This window comes from Triticum urartu, chromosome 7A (genome assembly GCF_056163025.1).
Source record: "Triticum urartu cultivar PI428250 chromosome 7A, HENAU_Tu73, whole genome shotgun sequence".
NCBI classification, from domain to species: domain Eukaryota; kingdom Viridiplantae; phylum Streptophyta; class Magnoliopsida; order Poales; family Poaceae; genus Triticum; species Triticum urartu.
The window spans coordinates 73,441,616-73,447,481 of record NC_141879.1 but is presented as its reverse complement, the minus strand read 5'-3'; the positions used below and the strand labels follow the sequence as shown (position 1 = coordinate 73,447,481).

The window sequence follows — 5,866 nt, the reverse complement described above, 5'->3', positions numbered from 1 at the left end:
TGGTAGGCATCCATGTCAGGTTTGAATGAATTTCCCACAACATATGCATGTTGTGTCACGTCCGACCATTTATAAGCCATTTTTCACCGAGAAAACTCTAAAAAATGCAAGAATTGTCGAAAACATAAACAGCTTGACATGGTGCCTTGATTTACTCATAGAAGGAGGTGGGAAAAATTAGGCCATTTGAAGAATGATGAGAAACAATGTACCCTCAGGTAGAGTCTTCTAGCCAACCCGAATATCCTCCATCAAACATGGTCTACTTTTGGACATTCTTAAAATGACCCCAACCTTTTCAACCTGGTGGGCATGAACATGGTAGTCATCCACGGAAAAGCAAAACAACTTGGCATGGTGCCTTGAATTGGTCATACAAGGCATCAAAAAAAATATGGGCCCTTTCAAGCATGTCGGGAAACGACGTGCTCTTATATGGAGCCATCTCGCCTACTCGAACACCTCTGTTGATCATGGTCTAAGTTTTTCTTTTTCCATCTTTTGTAGTGCGTCAAATATAACACTGAAAAAAGACTCTGGTTTTCCTTTTCAACCGGGCTGGTTTTTTCTTCGGTTTTTACATGGGTTTTTATATTATTTTGTTTTCTTTTCTTTTATTGATTTTGAAAAAAGTTCATCAAAAAGTCAAAATAAGTTTATCGATTTTGAAGGAAAGTTCATTGATTTGGGAAAATAATCACAAATTTGAAAAAAAAAACCATTGATTTAGAAACAAAGTTCGTCAATTTTATAAAAAAGTTCAACAATTTTAAAAAACAAATCGCCAATTTGCGAAATAGTTCATGAATTTGAGAAGAGAACTAATCAATTTTGGGGAAAAAAGTTCACTGATTTGGAAGAAAAATTCAAGAATTTGAAATTTTGTCGTCATTTTCGAAAAAAAATCACTAATTATAAAAACTTCATGCATTTAAGAAACAAAAAACAAAAAGAAAATACCAAACAGAAAATGTTCCGCTTTTCCAGTGTCCTATTTTAAGTATTAAAAAATATACACAACACGTGACCTCCCGTTGCCGAGTTGGTTAGTGCGGGTGTCCTAATTCCTGGAGGACCTAGGTTCGAATCCTGCTGGACGCACGATTTTTTGCGGTTTCATAAAGAAAAAGAAGGCTGACTGGGCCAGCCCGCGGCAGGGTGTGCACGTCCGTTCATGTACAGTGTATACGTGTTTGTCAAAAAAAACAGCATATACGTGAAGAGTTTATAAATTATGACTATCATACCCTTACTTATGAAGAGGTATGGGTTAATCTAAGCCGTCTTTGTGTTTACGGGGGTGTACCTAAGTAGAAGTGATGTACATATACCCCCTGTAAACTTGTACCGTAACCGTGAGATCAATAAAGTCATCGCAAAGTGTACGGTGCTATCGATCAGGGTAGATCGAGCCGGCTTGGGGCAGGAACCAAGACAGTCAGCGAGCTCCGTTCGTCGCCGTCGTTCGTTATTGTTGATCATTACCGTCGCTAGAAAGTATTCGGTGTCGGGACTGGGCCAACAGCGACTTGGTTGGTGGCTGTGAGGATAACATGGATGGTTGGATACCAATATGGTATACACACGACACGAGTTCCCTGGTAAATCTCCCGGCCTGCTAATTTTGTGACATCAAGTTCGATGGACTACAAATTGATGACACGAATGCTAACACGTAGGATGATTCGGCGTACCTGCAGCTGCAGGTTGGGATCTCTGAAACTGAAATCCCCCGCAGCATCTGTAAGAGGAAGGAAGCCTCACCTCTGTCGTCGGCCCCCATCTGGGGGTGGGGGCAACTGCAGTCAGCAGTCCCCTCCGACAGAGCGCACGCGGCGGCACTTCGACGGTGGACAAGGAAGTGGGGCGGGTGTGGAGGAGAGAGATGCGGTGATGGACGGTATGGGCAGATGCGGTGATGAATATACTCAAGCTTTGCACTGCGCCGGTTGGGTTGATGGAGCTTCAGTTTCTTCAGTTCCAACCTGCCGCTGTTGCCGTTCAGCTTCAGCATGATTGGCCAGGGCATGTAGTTTCATATACCAGGAATTTCAGATGATGGTAGGGTGGTGAATCTAACCCAGTTCAGATTGTGCATGATACATGATTCAGATGATGTGCGCTGGCTACATGATTCTGTAGTGTGTCGAGTATTGATCTGCACCTCAGCGAAAACAACAGATGGTGTACCCATTGTGTGCCTTTTATTGGCTCAGAGTTTTTTTTTCCCAAAACAGTTCAGAAATTTCAGACTATTGTTTCACTAAAAAAAATGATGTGCATGTTTGCAACCTATGCAATTATGATGGTTGTGTCATCTGTTTTTCCTCACGGAGGTATGTCCAGCTTCTCAATTATTTATTATTCAACTATCATAACAGCAGAAATTAATAGTCGGTATGAACAAAGCTGGTGCAAAAATCCTTTCCATGCATCATGTATAATATAACTTTTCTCAAATTCAAAAATCTGTTTATCTCATAACTCTGGGTTCACTGAGCTCACCATAATATGAACTTTTGTTGTATATTCTACAATTGTACTGATGTATAGCAACAAAAGAAGGAGAAAAAGGATTACCAGGTCTGGGTGCCGCGCCTCCTGTCTAGTTCAGCATAGAGCAAGTGACAGGTCGAAAACAATTTCTTGCATATTCCTGATGAACCGTTAGTGACACAAGTGAGAAAAGTCTTCATTCTTCACAGCAAATGCCGCTTACTGTCCTATCTACGAGTTGGAAAATGATACATGGTACAGACAACTGTTTGTATGTGCAAGTTGCAGGAAAGACATAGAGCTTAGCTTGAATATCGATATCTCAAATATTTATTAAGTGAAAAGGAAGTGTTGTCGGCCTATACAATATTTCCACACGAATATACCAAACCTCACGCGCTTTCCATCTTTTTCCTTCCACTGCCCTTTTCTATACAGCTGTTGGATTCCATGATCTTATCTCCATTTCCTTCCATCCCCTCTCCAGCAACCACGCAATCTCATAGCACACAACAGACCAACACAGAGGCGGCGACGGAGTGAGCAGCAGTACTGTTGCTCTTCACCTATTTGGACAAGAAAAAATTTGGGCGTTGTTGAGGTGAATCCTCTGCTCAATCCTTATTATGTTCCGCTCTTCTTCGGTTGTTCTGGTCTTTAGTTTTTTTAGACACGTTCTGCTTTTTTAGTTGTCTAGTAGGGCAAAGGCCCACTGGGATTTTTATTTATATGAATCAAAAAGTATGTACACGAGGGATGAACAAGAGCTATACAGGCTAAGCTAGTGTGGAACTTAGAAATAAAGTAAAATAAAAGGAGGAATTTAAGGTTGTTCGTGTTCTGTCAGTGCTTAACCTCTCTTTTTCTCTTTCATATATGCAACAGTCCTTGTTCCTCTGGCCTACAAGAACATGGCAGAATCGCTGCTTCTTCCTCTAGTGCGTGGCGTGGCCAGCAAGGCTGCAGACGCACTCGTCGGGACGGTGACCCGCATGTGTGGCCTCGATGACGACCGTCGAACGTTGGAGCGCCAGCTGCTAGCCGTCGAGTGCAAGCTGGCCAGCGCCGAGGAGAGGAGCATGACAAATGGCTATGTCAAGAGCTGGATGAAGGAGCTCAAGTCCGTCGCCTACAAGGCCGACGACGTGCTCGACGACTTCCAGTACGAGGCACTACGCCGCCAGTTTAAAATCGGCAGGTCCACTTCCAACAAGGTACTTGGCTACATCACGCGCCGCAACCCGCTGCTCTTCCGTTTTGAAATGAGCAGGAAGCTCAAGAACGTCCTCGAGAAGATCAGCAAGTTGGTTGAGGAGATGAACAAGTTTGGCCTAGAGAATTCTGTCCATAGGGAGGGGCGGCAACATCCTTGGCGGCAGACACTCTCAAAACTGGATGACTCTACCAAAATATTTGGAAGAGATGATGATAAGGAGGTGGTGGTCAAGTTGCTGCTGGACCAGCAGGGATGGGAGGTCTTGGTAAGACGACTCTTGCTAAGATGGTGTATAGTGACCAAGAGGTCCAGAAACATTTCCAGTTGAAGATGTGGCACTGCGTGTCAGACAACTTTGATGCCATTGCTCTTTTGAAATCCATTATTGAGTTGGCTGTAAATAAAAGATGTGATCTCCCTGACACCATTGAGCTGTTGCAAAAGCAACTTCAGGAAGCCATTGGCCAAAAAAGGTTTATTCTCGTTCTTGATGATGTTTGGAATGAAGATAAGAGAATGTGGGAGGATGTATTGAAGCCACTATTGTGTTCTGTTGGTGGACCAGGAAGTGTTATAGTGGTCACATGTCGAAGCAAGCAAGTGGCCTCTATAATGTGCACGGTTAAGCCCCATGAGCTAGTATTTCTTAGTGCAGATGATTCATGGGACTTGTTTTCAAACAAAACATTTAGCAATGGTGTGGAGGAGCAAGCAGAGTTAGTCACCATTGGAAGGCGTATTGTCAATAGATGTGGAGGGTTGCCTCTTGCTCTAAAGACAATGGGTGGATTGTTGAGTTCAAAGAAACATGTACATGAATGGAAGAGCATTGAAGCAAGTAACATTGGGGATAATGACGGAGGCAAATATGAGGTCATGCCCATATTAAAGTTAAGCTACAAACACCTGTCATCTGAAATGAAGCAATGTTTTGCATTATGTGCAGTTTTTCCCAAGGATTATGAGATGCAGAAGGATTTTCTGATCGAACTATGGATGGCAAATGGTTTTATACAAGAAGAGGAAACAATGGATTTAATACAGAAAGGAGAATTCATTTTTGATGAGTTGGTTTGGAGATCCTTCCTCCAAGATAAGAAAGTGCTAGAATATCCGAGAATGGTAGTATGTAAAATGCATGACTTAATGCATGATCTAGCAAAATATGTCAGCAATGAATGTGCAAGTATAGATGAACTGAATTAGCAGAAGGCATTGTTAAAAGATGTTTGTCACATGCAAATGTCAAAGACCGATGAATTAGAACAAATCAGTGGGTTATGCAAAGGAAGAACATGCCTCCGCACTTTGTTAGCTCCTTCAGGATCACACAAGGATTTTAAAGAGTTGCTACAAGTATCGTCATCACTAAGAGCATTGCGTTGTCCCCCTTATTCAATTGCCATTTGCAAGGCCATAAATGCAAAACATTTACGGTATCTTGACCTCTTTGTGTCTGACATTGTTACATTGCCAAATTCAATATGTTTGTTGTATAACTTGCAAACGCTGAGGCTCGTAGCTTGCAAGGAGCTGCGGAAGTTACCAGAAGACACGACAGGATTGAGAAAGCTCATCAATCTTTATCTCTTTGGTTGTGATAGTCTTAGAAGCATGTCTCCAAACTTTGGTGTAATGAACAACCTTCACATATTAACAACATTTGTTGTGGATACTGGATATGGCCTTGGAATAGAGCAGCTCAAAGACTTGCAACACCTTAGCAATAGGCTGGAGCTATTGAATTTGAGCAAGATAAAGAGTGCGGAGAATGCAAAAGAAGCCAACCTCAGTCAGAAGCAAAATTTAGCTGAGTTGTTGTTCTCTTTGGGACCAAAAATTTCATGATGACCCTAAAGATGTCGAAGAAGTGCTCCAATGTTTAGAACCTCATCGTAATATCCAAAATTTGGAGATACGCGAATATGGTGGCCTAGAAATATCACAATGGATGAGAAAGCCTGAGATGTTTAACTGTTTGAAAGAACTCAAAATGTCCAACTGCCCAAGATGCAAGAGTATACCTGTAGTATGGCTCTCGGTCTCTCTAGAGATTTTGTGCATAGAGAAGATGGATAACTTGACCACATTATGTAATAGCCTTGATGTGGAAGGTGGAGGACACATTACTCCTTTCCAAAATTTTCCAAGGTT

At 42.2% G+C, this 5,866-nt stretch overlaps 1 pseudogene across 1 annotated transcript; it reads left to right on the top strand.

The window, feature by feature from the left end:
• The first annotated feature begins 2,961 nt into the window (after positions 1 to 2,961).
• Positions 2,962 to 5,655, top strand: LOC147957914 (disease resistance protein RGA2-like; annotated as a pseudogene). Its single transcript, XR_015611080.1, has 2 exons — positions 2,962 to 3,097; positions 3,382 to 5,655. The product of XR_015611080.1 is annotated as a disease resistance protein RGA2-like (transcript).
• The last annotated feature ends 211 nt before the right edge of the window (positions 5,656 to 5,866 follow it).